Here is an 18,792-nt window from a genome sequence, read left to right as displayed (position 1 = left end):
CCTATAGAGGCTGGGAACACACTAGGACTTGTGCGTAAGGTCGCGTTTTGCTGCATATGTGTTTTGAGTGCGTTTTTGTTTCGCACATGCGTTTTTCTTGCGTTCTGCTTGCATTTTAATGTGATGGCGTTTTGCACATATTTTTTTATATGCTTTTTATGCAAATCACTAGGAAGCCAACAGGAAGCAGAAATACATCATCAAACTTGTTTTTTTTTTTTAAAAATGGATACAAAACGCAATAAAACGCTATACCTCTGCATCACCATTGACATACATTAGGTGCTTTTTAGATGCGTTTTAGAAAAGTATGCAGCAAGTTCAGCCTTTTCAAAAACGTACATTGCAGAACGTGAACAAATGCATTTTTTCATGCATCCCATTGACTTGTATCTTGTGCGTTAACGCTAGCGACTCTGCCCAGCGTGTTCCTACCCAGATAGATCCTTCTCTATTCAAATATCGGAGAGGGATCTATTGCCCAACGATTTACAATAGATTTCAGCATGGAATATATTGGGAATCGTCCTGCTATGGCCGCCCACTAAGCGCCCTCCCCACCCCCCCTCCAGTGTAAAGTATGTTAGTGCATGTCCCTTGTTCTGTGCTTTACAGTCTCTCCCCTCCGCTGGCACGACTCCTGGCCTCTTCTAATGTCCAGCATCACCACGAGTGCCGCGCCGGTACCACGTAACCCTGCACATGTTGTGATGTCACACATGCGGCAGTGCCACGGTGCGCGGTGATGCCGGGCACCAGAGGAGCTGTAACTTTAAAGGGAACCTTAACTGAACGGGGGGTAAAGAGTTTCACTTACCCGGGGCTATTACCAGCCCCCTGCAGTAGTCCTGTGCCCTCGGCGCCGCTCTGGAATCCTCTGGTCCCCCGCTGTCACTTAGTTTCGTTTTTGACGACTCACCAGTCGCCGGCCACCATGCGTATTATTGGAAGCATTCACCAATGCAATTAGCGCTATTGCGGACCGCAACGCGTACAAAAATACGTGTTGCCGCATTCCGCACGCGTAGATATGCGGCAACTCGTATTTTTGTACGCGTTGCGGTCCGCAATAGCGCTAATTGCATTGGTGAATGCGTCAAATAATACGCATGGCGGCCGGCGACTGGTGAGTCGTCAAAAACGAAACTAAGTGACAGTGGGGGACCAGAGGATTCCAGAGCGGCGCCGAGGGCACAGGACTGCTGCAGGGGGCTGGTAATAGCCCCAGGTAAGTGAAACTCTTTACCCCCCGTTCAGTTAAGGTTCCCTTTAATACACAGAGCAGGGGTACTGGGGGGGGTTTGGGCAGGCTGGAGGTGCGTTGGTCATTGCAACATCGAACGCCTTTATCTCAACATACCCAAATCAAGCCTTTGCGACCAAGATGTGCGACACTCCCAATCGATCCAGTTGACGGATTTTGGATGCAAGTCAATAAAAAAAAAATCGATTGGCCGGCCATGTTGCTGCACTGATTCTCTTCCGATTCAATACAATTATCAAATCGGACAGTTGATCAGGCCACAATATTGAGTGATGTATGCGGACCTTAATCATTATGAATTATTTTGTGAATACACACTATTCAGTGCACACCTGGGGCTCTCATTGTGTCTGTGGAACAACAACACAACCATTGCAAATACAATTTACATCTAATCCCCATGTGGTACTTTGCAATTAATTAAGAATACCGTATATACTTGCATACAAGCCGAATTTTTGACCCACAAAAAGTGGGTCAAAAGTTGGGGGGGGGTCGGCTTGTATGCGAGTTATGTGGTCCGCGCCCCCCGTCCGAGACGGGTCCGCTCTACTACGCAGGCGCAGGAGACTATTTACATGCCCGCTGTTTGGAGGGGCACAGCAAGACTGTCGTGGGACACAGGAAGACAGGGAAGCCTCGATCGGACCCGGAGGCTTCCCCTTACCGAGCGCGCAAAACGATCGGGCGTGGAATCGAGTGGCAAAATCGACCTGTGTATTCCCAGCATAACACCAATTATTGTGCAAATGGATTTGCCAGAATGGAGCGGTTACAAGGGCGATAATCATTGTCTTTTCTCATTGTTGTACCTCTTTTTTCAACAATACTCAGTCAACTCCTCGTTCCTCGATTACCTTGGGGCTTGCGGTTGAGTGTGTGGACAAGGCTATAGTTGTCTTATAAGACCTCTGACTCTCCTCAGCCCACCTACCTTACCTAACCATTACCAATGCCTATCCTGTGTTTCATTTTACCTTCTCCTCCAGACTGCCTAACCCTGACCAAAAACCCCTTCTTCTGGCCTCCAAATGCCCCTAGCCTTCACCTGGCTCTGCACCTAATCTTAATCCTTGTGGGATGCCTAAACCCTAGCATTAAAAAAATGCAAAAATTCTCCTCCTTACCCCTCCCTCCTGGAAGCTGTTCCATCATACACCACACCGTCGTCTCTCCTCCCCCCTCCCTAGCAACAGAATGCACTGCAAGGCTGGAGCCTAGCGACTCATCTGTACAACACCCCCCATCAAACTATTGCCTGAGAGTCCCAAACCCTGCATGTAAGCACCTTAAACCGTAAAAAGCCCAGGGATTTTGATAGTAAGTCTCTACCCTGACCAAGAAGATTTTCAATACTTACCTGAATACACAAGGAATGCCAATATTCTGGATACTGGGTGCCCAAATAAAGAGGCACAGATGAAAAGCGGGAACCTCTGAGCAGCTTATTATATACTGGTTCTCATCCAACTATGTGGAGAGCATGGACAACCAATCTGCCTACACTGCACAGATGCTCAGCCCAGGTTTTCATGTGTAGAAGTGTACAAATGTCACTAAAGCAGGAACAGCCCCTTTAAATGCTATAACATTAAGTGCTCAATTACCATGCACAAGAATTTCGTGCAACTTCCCTGTTGCAACCACAGCCCAGACATTAACTCACAAGATCTGATGCCTTTCAAGTCACAGCTAGAAAAACAAATGCAATTACCTGCCGGAGGCTGGATGCTGTGTGGTCGCTTTTATGTGACAAAGGCGGGGACATTAAAAAAACAAAAAACACACTATAGTATCTGTGTAGTTCTATATATGAGAGATGCGTGGGTGATAACTGCAGATAAAGAAATAAAAGGAGGACCTTATGAATGTCTGATGGGATAGGAAATTAATGAAAGGCATAACTATAGGGGAAATTCCTCTAGCAGTCACAGGGTGTTAGGAGGAATATCGGGCAGGGGGCAGGTTTTAACCTTCCTTCTTTTGATACAGCCTCCCCCCTTCCTCAAGACCGAAACGGACCCTAATTAAACTGAACACAGTACAACCTTCAGTCAAGTAAGTGGGTACAGTAATCACCTGAAGTTCTCCTGCACAGTGGATTGCTTAGTATAGAGACAATGGACTTGTCACATGACACCTGGGTGAACAAACATTTCATTATGCCCCCTCCTTATTTTGTGTATTTGCCTATATGGTAAAACAAACATGTTTGCAGGACTACAGTACAGTGTTGTCTATTTAAATATTAACACAAACAAGGAGACCTCTGGGGCTTCACTAATACTCTGCATGAGGTCCCAGGAAGAGCAGCATGGGGGCTGGGGTAATTGATTTATAATAGCTTTCATGCCTGCAATCTTTTAAAACTCTAGGTGGTTGATTCACTTGCGTACACTCGCACTGCCGCCGGTGCTCCAACACTTTATCCTACACGTCGAAATAACCTACATCCCATAGACTTTTACTATCCCTTCCCCTCCCCCAACCCTAACCCTCCTGCTATACGTTTGATAGTGGATGTAGGCAAATTCGACGTGTAGGTTATCACGTTGGAACACCGGCAACGACGGGTCCGCCGGACCCTCCCGCTGGGCGGACGTTCAGCCGACAGTAGTGCGTGTGTACGCGCTGACCGGATCGTTCAGAAACTGCCTTATCAGTCCGCTGACAGCGCGTACACACGCACTACTGTCGGCTGACCGTCCACTCAGCAGGAGGGTCTGAAAGACCAGCCGTTGCCGGATGTAGTGCGTGTGCACCTTAAGAAAATAGCGCTAGTAAACTCCTATTGGGCCAATCAAAGTGCAGGGATCACTTCCTTTAAAGTTACTAGACCCAAAGGGGTCCAGGGCGGGATGAATGGAGTATCCGCTATGCTGTGTATAGTGAGCGCTCTTCTTGCTAAAGGTAATAATGCACGCTATGCTGCCAATAGTGCGCGTAGTGTGCATTAAGGTGCGCAAGGTTAAATAGTGCGAGTAACAGGAGTTTACTCGCGCCAAGTTTCTTAGTGAATCAACCCCAAGGTGTTGTGTGTGGCAATGATAGATCCCTCTCTGTTCAGATGGCCGCTGCTACTCTGCGCTGCAATAGTGGTTAAGTACAAATATTCAGCATGGCTGAGCACAGATTCCCAAACCTGGTAAATTCTACAGAACAGACATTAGGCAAGTTATTTGGCATTCCCCTAAACTGGTCTTAAAGTACGTACACATGCACAATTGTTGTTGCCCGAAGCAATCAGGACATGAGCCCTATGGCAGTTTGAGGGTGAAGTATTCTGCTATAGTAAAGCAATGTAACTACGAGGAGGTGAGAGGAACTCAATCCTCAGGCACCATTGCAGTGTACAAACACATCCCACAGATACAGCCAAAGGACTGTATAGGGTGGATGGAGTGGCTTCTGGTGGGAAGGGTAAAGAGGGTGGTCATTGCTGTCACTAAAGGGAGCCCATACATCAAGCAACCAAAAGACATCTCTCTCTGATCAGAGAAAGATTTGTTGGCCACCATAAATCGCAGGCCAATTCCTGATTTGCCCCACGTGCAATACGCTGGCAACCACGTGGGGTGTAAATGAGGAAGAAGAGTGCAGAGGCAGCGGCAGACACTGGAAAGGTAAAGTATTAAAGGGAACCTAAACGGAGAAGGATATGGATTTTTCCTTTTAAAATAATACCAGTTGCCTGGCTCTCCTGCTAATCCTGTGTCTCTAATACTTTTAGCCACAGCCCCTGAACAAGCATGCAGATCAGGTGCTCTGACTGAAGTCAGACTGGATAAGCTGCATGCTTCTTTCAGGTGTGTGATTCAGCCACTAATGCAGCAAAGAGATCAGCAGGACTGCCGGGCAACTGGTATTGTTTAAAAGGAAACATCTATATCCCTCTCAGTTTAGGTTCAGTTTAATGCAGGGGAGGTAAGCGGCCAGGAGTTTCCGTCGCATTCATTGTTTGCAATTATTAAAAGCTGTAAGGCTGTGTTCACATTATAAATAGCCAGTGTCATTTCAAGCACTGAGCGATTTATTGCGATTTTTTTAAAGCTTACAAAGCGCTTTTCTAAGCGCTTTTGCAGTGCAATGCTTTTTTTTTTAATTCCTGACGTCAGTCAGGAAGTGAACTCTTTCACCCAGAAATGAATAAATACAATGTGTTTATTAATGAAAGTGCTTTGGAAATCGCTATATAAAGTGCTTTTTCAAGCGCTTTGCGGTTTCCCTATACCTTCCATTATAGCCAAATTAGTTTTATACTGGGGGACTCCTGAGGCTAGCGAGCGGCATGCCCGACACAAGCATTCCGCTAAGTAGGTTAAGGCGATTTCAGAAATTGCCAGTGCTTAAAAATATATACGCAAACGCTCATAGGGTGAACAAGCCCTTCCCGCTGCACACTTGAGCACGTTGGCCTACAATTTCCCAGCATGTCTGATCGATACAGGTGACCAATTTCGGACCAAAAATTGGTCGAATTACCGAACGGGCATGCTCTTGGCACCACCAATTTTCATCAAATTTCATATTTATCTAATCTGATGGTCGATACCCCGCCAAATCTACTGATGTATGATCACCTTAGAGATCTGACATGCCAGATATTTAAAAGACATTGGGGGACTCCTGTTCATATATTGTATTCTCGGCCAAGATGGTCCTGAATGGCCGACACAGCCAAGTGTCATCGAGTGTATGTATGCTTAGCTCATGATGGATATATGAAAATGGTGGGGATTCAATTGTGAGCTCCTCTGAGGGACAGTTAGTGACAAAGTATATAATCAGTAAATAAATACTAGGATAAAAAACAAAACCCACAACTCACCTGATCACAAATTATTCATGTAAATGTCTACAGAAGGCTTTTCCCTTCTCTATAATACTGTCATGGAATGATTAGAACACTCTTGACTCAGACTCTGCCTTACGCAGTAGAGTGGATACACCCTCACATGCTTACACCCCATTCTGAATCATTTTGTAATATGTTTATTAAGAGCCAGTTTCCACTAGGAGCAGTTTCCAGTTTGGCCATGGATCCTGTTCTGCTGCATAGCCGTGACCCAAAGCGTATGAGAAATAGCAGTCGGGAGACTTCGCCGCAGGATACAGCCAATATATGGCTTACCCTGCTCCTGCACAAGTCCCGGCGGCGTTAATTACTGCTCCCTCTCCAGGTCCACATGGATGTTGGGGAATGATGTAATTCAGCTTCCCACTATTGCTGGTGGACGAATTACAGCGTTTTAAAAGTGCGTGTTGCATAAAACTGCAGCATGCCGTTCAGGTTGCACCGCTGTGTGATCTGGATGGTAAGCCACTAGGTAGATAGACAAAGTTAACCCGCCCCTCTCGTATGCAGATTCGGCCAAGATTCGGGTTTAGTGGAAACAGGTCCTCAGTGTCTAAATAAATCTAATGCTGGATCCACACGGTGCGTCCGCGCACTCGATTTCCGTCGATTCGTTTATTTCCAACATGTCCGATTTGGATTTCGATGGATCATTAGGTCGATTTGACATACTTTGCATGCGAATCGACCTAACGATCCATCGAAATCCAAATCGGACATGTTGGAAATAAACGAATCGACGGGGATCGAGCGGGAAATCGAGTGCGGGAACGCACCGTGTGTATTCAGCATAAAGGCCTATACCCATGGAACAACAAAATCATAGGGAGCAAATAATAAACAACGTATCACTGCAATACTAGCGGGTAGTACAGTTGCCACGCGACGATCACTAAAGATCCATCAGATCTTTAGATGCCCGGCACTGCCATCTCCACTCACCACCCTCCATTCGTAAACTACTCCGTCACATGTGCTAGTCATCCCTCTGCCCCCTGCATAGCAACATGTGCGTCGTCAGCCAGAGGCTGGGTGAAAGAGCTCGGCAATAATTCTGCAGGTGAGTGTGTACCGTAATGCACTGCTGGAGAGCAAGAAAAAGATGAAGTCCCCTACACATGCTAGACAGCCTTTGGCCAAAGTGGTCATGGGCGACAATCTAGTGCAGGCATGGGGAAACTTGGCCCTCCAGCTGCTAAGGAACTACAGGTCCCACAATGCATTGCAGGAGTTTGAAAGCCACAGACATGACTCAAAGGCAAATGCATTGTGGGCCGAGTATGCCCATGTCTAGTTTGTGCACAGCTGCCCCTGTTATTTAGTGATCCATTCTATCAGACTGCTAAACAAGGAGCAAGAAACGAGGAGGAACGAGTATTATTTTACTACTTATCACAATTACCATCGGATTCTGTGCCGCATCCCTCCTCCCCCTCTCTATCAAGTAGTACATGGTACTTGCTTATAGCCAAGCAATGTATTTGTGTAACACTCGTCCTCCACAGGGTCGCCCTAATGAACACTGATCTAGGTGACACTGATCTAGTGTGTGTACACACCCCGACTGTGTTATTAAAAACATACTTGATGCCACCAAAGTACACAGCCCGAGGCTCATGGCAGGCATCCATAGGGTAAACACTGCAAATGCTTTCTAGGGTTACTGCTCTGGAGGTGAAATGGGGTAACCAGACCAATGTATTTTGACTGGATTACACAGACACTTGCTTTGTCCCCAATATAAAAAGCGATCAATTAATTGCCACATTGCCATATTTGGTCTTAATCAAATTACAGCAGAAATCAAGTGTGGGGGGCAACGAGCAATCCATATCAGTTCAAGGTGGAAGTCCAGGAAGTAGATTGATATCAAGGAGATATAAAATGGTTTATTTGATTGACCCTACGTCTACTTACTAGCGTATGTATACCTGCTGTGTATAGGTTATGCCTAATACACATGATACGATTTTCCGTGCGATAGATGGATCCGATTGATAAAATCCATCAGGTCCAATATTACTCCCGATCGTTTCTGCGCTCGGTTTCTCATAGCAGTGAATGGAAAAAGATAAGAAAAACGAATGAAGAGAATCGAGCACAGAATCGTGCGGATGAAACAATTGTGTCGGAAAATCGCACAGAAAATTGTACAGTGTGTACCCAGCATTAGGGCCATATCATATGGGTGACCGAGTCACAGCAACTAGACGCTAATCATAGCAACTAGTTGCTAGTGCTACTCCTAGTCACTAGCACAAATAACTAGTTGTTGCTACCAGTCACTAGCTCAAGCAACTAGTTGCTGTGCACTTGCTGTTGCCATTGCTGGTCCACAAAAATGAAGTGAATTAGGTCTAGTGGCAGTTACTGGTTGCTGGAGACTTGGCCATTAGAGCTCTTTCACACTGCATGCGCTTCGATCTGATTTTTGAGGTGCATGCGGGTTGCCAATCACAAAGGCACTGAGATTAACATAGTAATGGCCCTGTACAGAGTGGTGCGATCCAATCGTAATCACAGTGCCTGCTGCAGTTTTCCTGTGTTTGCGATTAGGTAAAATCAACGTGAGCGCTTGCAAATCACATAGCAAACGCAGTCCCATTGAAAAAAAGTTTCTGTATTTTTTTCTTCTTTTCACACCGGGAAACGCAATCCCGCACGCAGACTGCACTTGTAAATGTTTGCAAAATGTGCACTCGGCACTAACTGAAAATCATGATTGCAGCACGATCGTCATTTTCAGTGTGGAAGAGCCTGATCGATCAACCAATTCCGATAAGAGTGTGTTCTAAAATGCGCAATCGACAATTGACCAATATCTAGAATCTTACGGTTTCACATGATCTCGATCAACCAAGAATCGATTTTTGAATTCAGAGCATGGAGGCACAATATTGATTAGAGAAGGTGAATTGCACAGCCTATCGCCTGTAGTGTGTGGGCCACTATTCGATCAACTCAATCATCCACACTGAACTTGATCACGCAATAAAGTTGATCGCTTCATCGCTCTATGCAAAATCGCTAGATGTATGGCTGTCCTAAAAGGAAATCTAAAGTCAAAATAAAAAAATCAGTTTACCTTACCTGGGGATTCTTGCAGCCCCCTCGAGTCATCCTGTTCCCAACTCCATCCTTTCGAGTCCCTTCAGCCAGCAGCGGCGACCCCTGCAAAGCTGGCTAGCCACACGCCTCCTCACTGAGCATGCAAAGTACGCAAAAATGTCTACTGCGCACGCACAGAGCGCAATCAGGGTGCTCACGGCTCGGGGCCGTGCGGTAGCCTCTGACTGGACAGCTTTGCGGGGGTCGCCGCTGCTCAATGGAAGGACTCAGACTTATGGCGTGTGCACAGGATGACTTCAGGGGGCTGCAAAGTTAAACTGTTTTTTTTTTTATTTTGAATTTAGTAACCCTTTAACTGCTGTACAGGTCATGAATAATCTATGTTCTTCTTTATCCATGCACGCTAAATGATAAAACAGGCAATTCTCTCCATGAAATGCTATAGTACTATAACAGGAGATACACAATGCTGGATTTGCTATACAACCCCTATACAACAGAGGAAAGTATGTGGGACAGAAGCCTCATGGTGCTACCTGGATATTAACACTGAAGTCTCATATTCTGGCTAGATGTAACACAGTGACACAAACAGACAGCACACACATATCCCAGACATGCACACACATGCAGGAGGCTATATCTTACCTGAGGAGTGAGTTCCTCAGTGTCTTCCCTCACACAGCTCTGCACTGTCTGCAGTCACAACAGCAGCTCTGATCTTTATGTGTCTGACTCATCCCAGCTCTAACAATCACCATAGGGGGCAGAGTAAAGGGCTGTATGTAAAGACTGTCCCCTAACAGCCTATATTAACCCCTCCCTCCCTGGAACTAGACAATGCACAATTATCTCACTAAATTACTCCATGCGGGGAAAATTAATCTCATTGCTGATTGTAGTTAATGCTTTCATTCTATTGTAAGAAAATTATATCACTCTCATCTGGTTTCTCCAGTGTAGAAACTGTGTTCTCAATGCTGACAGACTGCAGGAAAGAACAATTGACATCACTCGCTGTTCCCTCAGCAGGGCTGCAATCTTGTGTCCATACATCATTCTGGGGGGGGGGGGGGGGGGACAGAGAAGGCAACTGACCTATCAGAATATTTTTCAGATTGAGAAAAGGAACTATTGTAAACAGAAAAAGACTATACAAATATCATGTCTGGCCAGGAACTGAACCTGGGACTTAAGTACTACAAGACCAGAAAACAGCAGGGTCCACACTGTGAGGCCTCATTCACATTATCACACGCAGATGGCTATGCATGGGTCAGCGGCGTGTTTTGCTAAAAAAATGCAGGCAGCACGCGTGCGTGCACCGCACTAGTCCGGAACGCATGCAGTGTGAACATCAGACCGTGCAGTCTATGCACTTCTGATGTTCGTGCGTGTTTGCCTCCTGTGCGCGTTGCCGAAATACGGACAGGCAACGTGTGTAATGTGAACAAGGCCTTAGACATATGCTCGATCAGGGTAATGAATGGTATCTCCCTAATGCCTGGTACACACCATGCAATTTTTCCTCAGATTGTCAGTCGAATCAATTATTTCAGACCGGTCTGATCTGATTTCCGATCGATTTTCTGATCACTTCTATACAAAATCAAAATAAATAAATGATCGGAAATCAGATCGAACTTGGTGGAAATAATTGATTCGACCCATCCGTCTGATGGGAAATTGCAGGCATAAGGGCTGATTCCAACTAGGAACCACTGCAATGCTTTTAAAATCGGCAAATCGCTGTTTGCAGCAATTCCTAAGTCGATTGCAATCTGGTTTTGCCCCGATTTAAAGCGTTGTACAGTAAACTGTACAGCGCTTCTGATTTGCCTTTTGTTTTTTAAATAAACTTTAATATACAGTACTTGAAAAACTATGTAATGTGCGCTCACTTGCCTAACATATAATTAGATCTAAACATTCATATAAATATAGTCCATAAACCAAAGTCCAGACCAGATTACTTAAATGTCCATGGATCGCTGCATCAGTCACCAAGCATATGATGTAATCAAATTCCTTTTTCAGAATGCTGCGCTCCCATGTACTTAAGATCTTCTTATAATGAACCGCTCAAAAGAAAGAAAGAAAATAACATAGTGTGATACTGCTTCAATAAGTTTCCCTTTTCCACACCACCAGTGCTTGTAGCCTTTATCCCATGCACATTCCCCACGACTCATAGGGTTATACAGATCCTCACCATGTGAAATGCCTGCCAAATTACAGACAGCAAACCAGCACCATATATACTCTCCCAGAGCATGCAGGTATCCACCAGATCATATGTGGCCTCTCACCTCACTCCTAGCTGTCCAAATTATAAGACAGCACCAGCGCTCAGTGTCTCACATGGACCATCCCAGTAGCTCTCCCAACCGATATTACTTCACTCAGGCAGATTCCTTATGTCAGCCTATCAAGTAAAGGACTTGACATAGCGTAAAACCATTAGCGTTTATTTAAGAATATAAAATAGTGCACTCACATGTAACCATTTAAAAAGCACTGGAATGTTTTGAGAGCAGACAGTATCCTGGGACAAACTATACCGATGCGACCTCAATTTATATACAAGAGGGCAAAAAATTTACAGCAAATCCTTGTCCCAAGCTTTATCGATGGACCTCCAAGGATTAGGGGGGATCTAGTGGGGAACAAAGGTTTCTTTCCGTGCCGGAACTGTGTGGGATGTAGAGAAGCACAGGCACAGAGGGGGGATAGATTTGTGGGTAAAGTAAATAAGAAACAATATGCTATCAAAGACAGTATTACGTGTAATACTACTCATGTTGTCTACATGTGCTGGTGTCCGTGTGGACAACAATACATTGGAAGAACAACTAGAAAGTTGAAAGAACGGATTGGTGAACACGTTAGGAATATTAAAAAAGGGAATGTTGGACACAATATGTCTAAGCATTTTGCTGAGAAACATGATCGGGATCCGATGGGCATGAAGTTTTGTGGGATAGATAAGTTGAGGGGTAGTTGGAGGGGGTGCAATAAAATGAGGGAACTGTCAAAAATGGAGTCACGATGGATATACGAGATGAAAACAATGCAACCCAGAGGGCTCAATGTTGAATTTGATCTCAATTGCTTTATATCTAATGATTGAGTTGGTCCCTTCTAGTCCCCTTTCTCTCTTTTTTCTACTTCTTCCTTTTCTTCTTTTTGCATGGGGAAGTAATAAGGGCCTTCGTCCTGGCTGGGGGGTATGTGCTCTGTGGATGTTGGATGAGTGCGCCTCCTGCCATACATGTGGGGGTGGTGTGCACGTCCGGGGTCCACAATCCACATTGTTTTTGGGGGGTGGGGATCGGTGGAGTCTTTTTGGGTGGGTGGTTATTTAAGTACCCCAATGTTGGCTTATTGGGGGTTTCATGGAATTAGGGGGTGTCCCATACTATATATGAGGTTGTAGCGATCGATAATGGTGATGTATGGCACATATGTTTAATTAATGAACTTCTAATTTTTTATTAATTTTTTATTAATTTTTATTGATTTTCAATATTATGCTGGCCTTTTAGCTGTTCTATTGCTGCCATTGTAAGACATAATGGTTTTAGAATTCTATTATTAATAACCTAATGGTTCAATGTATAAATTTTATTATTATATTGTTGTATCACTAAACACTTAGATATGCTGGCGGTTTGGTAGCGTTATAGGGCCGGTATAGCCCTGAATTTGGCTGCCGCGGAAATAGTCAGAAAGCCTGCTGAATGACATCTAAGGAACGACCATGAAATGATGTGGATGGGCGGCGCAGGAGGCTCGGACACCTATGGGTGGCTGTTTACAGTCACCATGGTGATGTATAGTGACGGGCGTCCTCCGGGGCACCGCCCCCTCTGACATGGTTACTTAGGATAGGAGGATGCTAGGAGGATGTAACGGAAGGAGAGGGCGGAAGTGGCCTAACGGCCATTTTGAATAAGGGCAAATGCGGTGATAGGTAGATACTGCAGGTTAGTGTGGATAAAAGCGCCGGCCAATCAGACGCCATCAGCCCCTGATGAGTGCGCATGCACGAAACGCGTAGGGCGGAGCTACAGGCGTACGAGGCTGGCGAGGAAGAGCTCTGAGTGTTACATGCTTGTTTTTACTGGTTACATGTGAGTGCACTATTTTATATTCTTAAATAAACGCTAATGGTTTTACGCTATGTCAAGTCCTTTACTTGATAGGCTGACATAAGGAATCTGCCTGAGTGAAGTAATATCGGTTGGGAGAGCTACTGGGATGGTCCATGTGAGACACTGAGCGCTGGTGCTGTCTTATAATTTGGACAGCTAGGAGTGAGGTGAGAGGCCACATATGATCTGGTGGATACCTGCATGCTCTGGGAGAGTATATATGGTGCTGGTTTGCTGTCTGTAATTTGGCAGGCATTTCACATGGTGAGGATCTGTATAACCCTATGAGTCGTGGGGAATGTGCATGGGATAAAGGCTACAAGCACTGGTGGTGTGGAAAAGGGAAACTTATTGAAGCAGTATCACACTATGTTATTTTCTTTCTTTCTTTTGAGCGGTTCATTATAAGAAGATCTTAAGTACATGGGAGCGCAGCATTCTGAAAAAGGAATATACAGTACTTACCAGTTGTCCTGACGTCTGGCTTCTGTCCGTAGGCCCGCCCCCTAGTGAAAGAGGTCATATCAGAGAAGCGCATGTGACCTCTTCTGCTAGGGTCGGGACTATGGGCGGAAGCTGGGCTTCGGGACACTTGGCAAGTATAATTAACTTTATTTAAAATTCCAAATGCTCGGCCCCCAAACTGAAAAAATTGTTAGCAGATAACAACATTAACATTTTGGGAGTGGCCCAGCCAGAGTCCTGACTTAAATCCAATAGAAAATCTGTGGAGGTAGCTAAAGATCAGGGTGATGGCAAGAAGACCCTTCAACCTGAAAGATTTGGAGCTCATTGCTAAAGATAAATGGGCAAAAATACCTGGCAAAATGTCCCAAGCATAGTGTACCTAAAAGCAATTAGCAAAAATTGTGTTTAACATCGGTAGTTCGGCCCCCAAGCACTCAAGAATGGCGATATGGCCTTTGGCCCAAATCAAGGCGGCCTAGGAAGATGGCAAGGGAGCGAGCGCACTAAAGGGGGCTGAAGAAAGCCCCAGGTATGTACGTTTCTTTCCTTTTCTTCTCAGGTACATTTTCTCAGGTACATTTCTTCTGCTCAAATCCCACTCAGTGTTATTTAGAGTGGTAAAGAAACCACCAGAATTGGTCCCTCAAGCCAGAGGCGTAGCTAAGGAGCTGTGGGCCCTGATGCAAGTTTTTAAATGGGGCCCCCCAAGCACTCTATACATAACAATTGATACGGCACACCAAAACCTGCCCATGGCAGCTACAGTGTCAGAGGTGCAAGAAGGGGATGGGGAACAGTTTGTTAATGATTACTACTATTCAAAGTATCAATAGAAGTGATTATTATGAGCACGGGACCAATAGAGAGCTAATACTGTCATTGAGGGAGGGGCCCAGATGCGGTTGCTACCTCTGCACCCCCTATTTCTATGCCCATGCCTCGAGCAGTGGAAAAATGTGATTTTCTCTGACGAATCATCGTTTACCTTATTTCCGACCTTCGGCCGAGTGTACGTTTGGAGACAGCCAAAAGAAGCATTTCATCCAGACTGCCTTCTCCCAACCGTAAAACATAGCGGGGGTTCTGTGATGATCTGGGGTGCTATTTCTTGGAAATCCGCCAGGCCAAGGATTTCCCTTCATGGAAGAATTAACAGCCGAGAATATTTAAGAATTTTGGGCGACCAAGTTCATCCTATGGTTCAAGAGCTGTTTCCGGAGGGGAATGCCATCTTTCAAGATGATAATGCCCCAATCCATACAGCTAGAATTGTTAAAGAATGGCATGAGGAACATTCTAATGAAGTTGAGTATCTCATCTGGCCACCACAATACCCAGATCTCAACATTATTGAGCATTTATGGTCGTTATTAGAGATTCAAGTAAAAAGTCAATTTCCACTCCATCATCTCTAAAAGAACTGGAGGGTGTTTTAACTGAAGAATGGGCTAAAATTCCTTTGGAAACAATTCACAATTTGTATGAATCAACACCTCAGAATTGAGGCTGTAATTGCCACAAAAGGTGGACCTACACCATATTAAAATATACTTTGTTGATTTTCAAGGCGTTTCCACTATTTTGTCCAACCTCTGTATGTGCTCGCTGAAACAATCTTTGCAGATGCAGGAGAGTTGGAAACTATAAGTACATGATCTGGAGCTGCACAAAATTACATCCATTTGGGTATGTTTTACATAAGACAACTAAACTGCTTGTGGTTAGCAGGAAACACACAGTTCACTGTAGCTGGCAGCAGACAGACTTCCTAAAGCTGTAACCCACAAAACCGGATGTGGTTTCTAGTTCTTGTATTGCAATAGAGGGATGTGTGTGTGTGTGTGTGTGTGTGTGTATCTGACTGCTCCCACACATTGCCACATCTAGTTGTAAGTAACAAGTTATTAAATATTGCATTGTCTCAGCTATTAATGCGTTAAAAGGCCCAGTCCAGGCACAAATGTTCTCCTAGACCAGGCATGGGCAAACTTGGCCCTCCAGCTGTTACGGAACTACAAGTCCCACAATGCATTGCAGGAGTCTGACAGCCACAGTCATGACTCATAAAGGCAAATGTATTGTGGGACTTGTAGTTCCGTAACAGCTGGAGGGCCAAGTTTGCCCATGCCTGTCCTAGACCCATGCAGAGCTGGTCTGTGTACAAGTTCCATCATTGGTGGATGTCAGCTGGTCAGAAGTTCAGACAATAGTCTCCTCCTGTAAAGGTTCGTACACATGTCCAACAAATTGCATGGCCAACACGACGACATGACCAATCGCAAGACCACCTGTATTTTCACACGGCCAAACCAACTGAGCAAGCGACCAACTCATTTACATACTGCACACGCAAGCAGAATGATGGATTGCATGATATGATATGGCCACATTCACAACAAGTACAAGTCGTTCAATATCATATATACAATAGCCCAACAGTCGTGTGAGTTGTTCTGCCAGTTGGATCGGGCAAAGTGCCTGTTATCAGTTATTTGTCTAGCAGTTTACACGCATAGACGCCTTATTGTCGTCCAACAGATTAAAGTAAGACGACAATTAGGCAGTTTGGTTAAAGGATACCTGAAGTGACATTCACATGATGAGATAGACATGTGTATGTACAGTGCCTAGCACACAAATAACTATGCTGTGTTCCTTTTTTTCTTTCTCTGTCTGAAAGAGTTAAATATCAGGTATGTAAGTGGCTGACTCAGTCCTGACAGGAAGTAAACTACAGTGTAAGTGATAAAGATGCTAATACAGCATTCAAAATGTTCAAAACTTTTACTGATGTTATGGTTTGGAGTGATCACATACTTTAATAGTCAGTGCCAAACAGTTAAATGCTGGGGGTTCTTTTTATCTATAATATATTCCTCCTCTTCCATTTATTTCCCTGCCTAACTGCTTGTCTGAAACATGATCCTCTGCTCACTTGTGTTTACAAGCAAGGCTGAGGTGACTCAGCATTTGGAGAAAAGAAAAAAAGTTAAGGGCAGAAATGACATCAGGGTTTAGCCTCAAACTTTGGGCAAAAGACATGGTCCCCACCAGGAACAGAACTCTGTTCATTTACTGTATAGAATTCATTGAAATCAAAACGTGGATAGTAGAACACATGTGTTATGCAAGTAGATCAAGTATTTATCTACTTATATATGCAGGTTTTTTTTCCTGACATAGTATGGCTTAATCCTACTGCTTTAACACAGACTGCCACAGCTAGACTACAGTTCTCTCAGAAAGATTCTATCTGTGCTTTCCATCTTAAAGTCTACACAGCAGAATGGGGCAATTCAAACAGCAGCAACAGCCCCACCCCCAGGCTTATCAATCGAGCCTGATGGCTCGATTGATAAGATCCAACCGGTCTGATACCCCGCCGGATCGATACTGCGCTCGATACCGGCAGGGAGAACAATGGGAGTAACGAGCGGCTGATTAGCAGCCGCCCGCGGGGACGAGCGGGGATCGATCCGCGCGGACAAGCGGGGATGCGCCGGCATCAAGCCAGCGGCTCGATCCGGCGCATAATCTATGCCGTGTATGCCCGGCATAAGACAGCCACATCTCTGAAGATTGTTTGCATGTTGACACAATAGACAAGGTTAACAGCAGATGTTGTTCAGTATGTTCATAGAGAACCGGGCTTCAAACAATGGTGCAGGCAAATTCAGTCTTGCACATAAATATTCCATTGTGTGCCTGGGTGCCATTACTGTTCTTTGTGTACAGCAGGGTTCTGTCCCAAGAAAATTAAATATAACCAGTGATCAGCAAATTCCGCCAGCGATCCTGCAAAAGTCCTGGCAGCGTTAATTACTATTCCCCCTCCAGGCCATCGTGGACTCAGGGGTAAGTTGTAATTTCTCTGCCCGTTATTGCTGGAGGCCAAATGACACTGCTTTTATAGTAATTTGCGTTCCGTCATTCAGTGGCGTAGCTAAGGAGCTGTGGGCCCCGATGCAAGTTTTACAATGGGGCCCCCCCAAGCACTCTATACATAACAATTGATACGACGCACCAAAACCTGCCAATGGCAACTACAGTGTCAGAGGTGCAAGAAGGGGACAGGGAACAGTTGGTTAGTGATTACTATTATTCAAAGTATCTATAGAAGTTATAATTTTGAGCACAGGACCAATAGAGAGCTAATACTGCAGTAAAGGGAGGGTCCTTCGGGCCCCTCTGGCCTAAGGGCCCCGATGCGGTCGCAACCTCTGCAACCCCTATTGCTATGCCCCTGCCGTCATTTGATGGCACCCAAATTACTGTCTGAGCAGCGCTATAGCCGTAATTCACATTACGGCCTATAGGGGCGCATGGTGCGCCCAGTTGTTCCCTGTCTCACCCTGGGGGAGGGGGAGGAATACTTACCTCAGGAGGGGGAAGCTTCTGAATCCTAAAGAGGCTTTCCCTGTCCACAGCGTAAGGAATTCAGTGCTGGCTCCCCCGACAGTCTGCTAGTCGCTGGTCCTGCATAGGCTCACTAGCGGCTTTCCCTCAGGCTCCAACAGAAACAGCCAAAAGCGACCGGGTTTGCTCTACTGCGCAGGTGCAAGCCGTCTGCACCTGCGCAGTAAAGCGACCCCGATCGGGCTAAGCTATTTCCGCCAGAGCCCGAGTGGAGAGCCGCTAGTGAGCCTGCGTGGGCAATGTAAATATTATTGCTCTGTTCGAGGGACCCAGCACTGGAACGAGACACACGAGGCACAGGACGATGGGGGAAGCCTGATTAGGGTCCAGAGGCAAGTATACATGTTTTTTATTTTTTTTACTTTAGTATGTTACAGATCCTCTCAAAGTTTGACTAGATTTGGTGCATGCTTATTTCAGGCATGTGAATTACACACTACTGATGCATGAAAGAACAGCAGGACGCCAGGCAACTGGTATTGTTTAAAATTACAAATATGGCAGCCTTCAGATCCCGCTCATTTCCAGGGTAGCCATACAGCAAATACAAAAATATATTTTAAGTG

General features: G+C 45.3%; 1 protein-coding gene across 4 annotated transcripts in view; it reads right to left on the bottom strand.

Annotated features, from left to right (window-relative positions):
- LOC137528952 (G-protein coupled receptor 4-like) overlaps window positions 1–18,792 on the bottom strand; it is a 119,230-nt gene that overhangs the window by 38,363 nt on the left and 62,075 nt on the right. The window contains exon 1 of one of the 4 annotated variants that reach the window (XM_068250767.1): window positions 9,837–9,892. The exons of 2 other annotated variants lie outside the window; for them this stretch is intronic. The gene's annotated coding sequence lies outside the window, so the exon portion shown is untranslated. Of the gene's footprint in view, window positions 1–9,836; window positions 9,893–18,792 lie in introns of those variants that run through there. One more of the 4 variants, XM_068250766.1, reaches the window with a different exon arrangement.

The sequence above is a fragment of the Hyperolius riggenbachi genome, chromosome 8, assembly GCF_040937935.1.
Source record: "Hyperolius riggenbachi isolate aHypRig1 chromosome 8, aHypRig1.pri, whole genome shotgun sequence".
Lineage (NCBI taxonomy): Eukaryota > Metazoa > Chordata > Amphibia > Anura > Hyperoliidae > Hyperolius > Hyperolius riggenbachi.
This window is presented reverse-complemented; position numbering and strand designations above follow the sequence as displayed.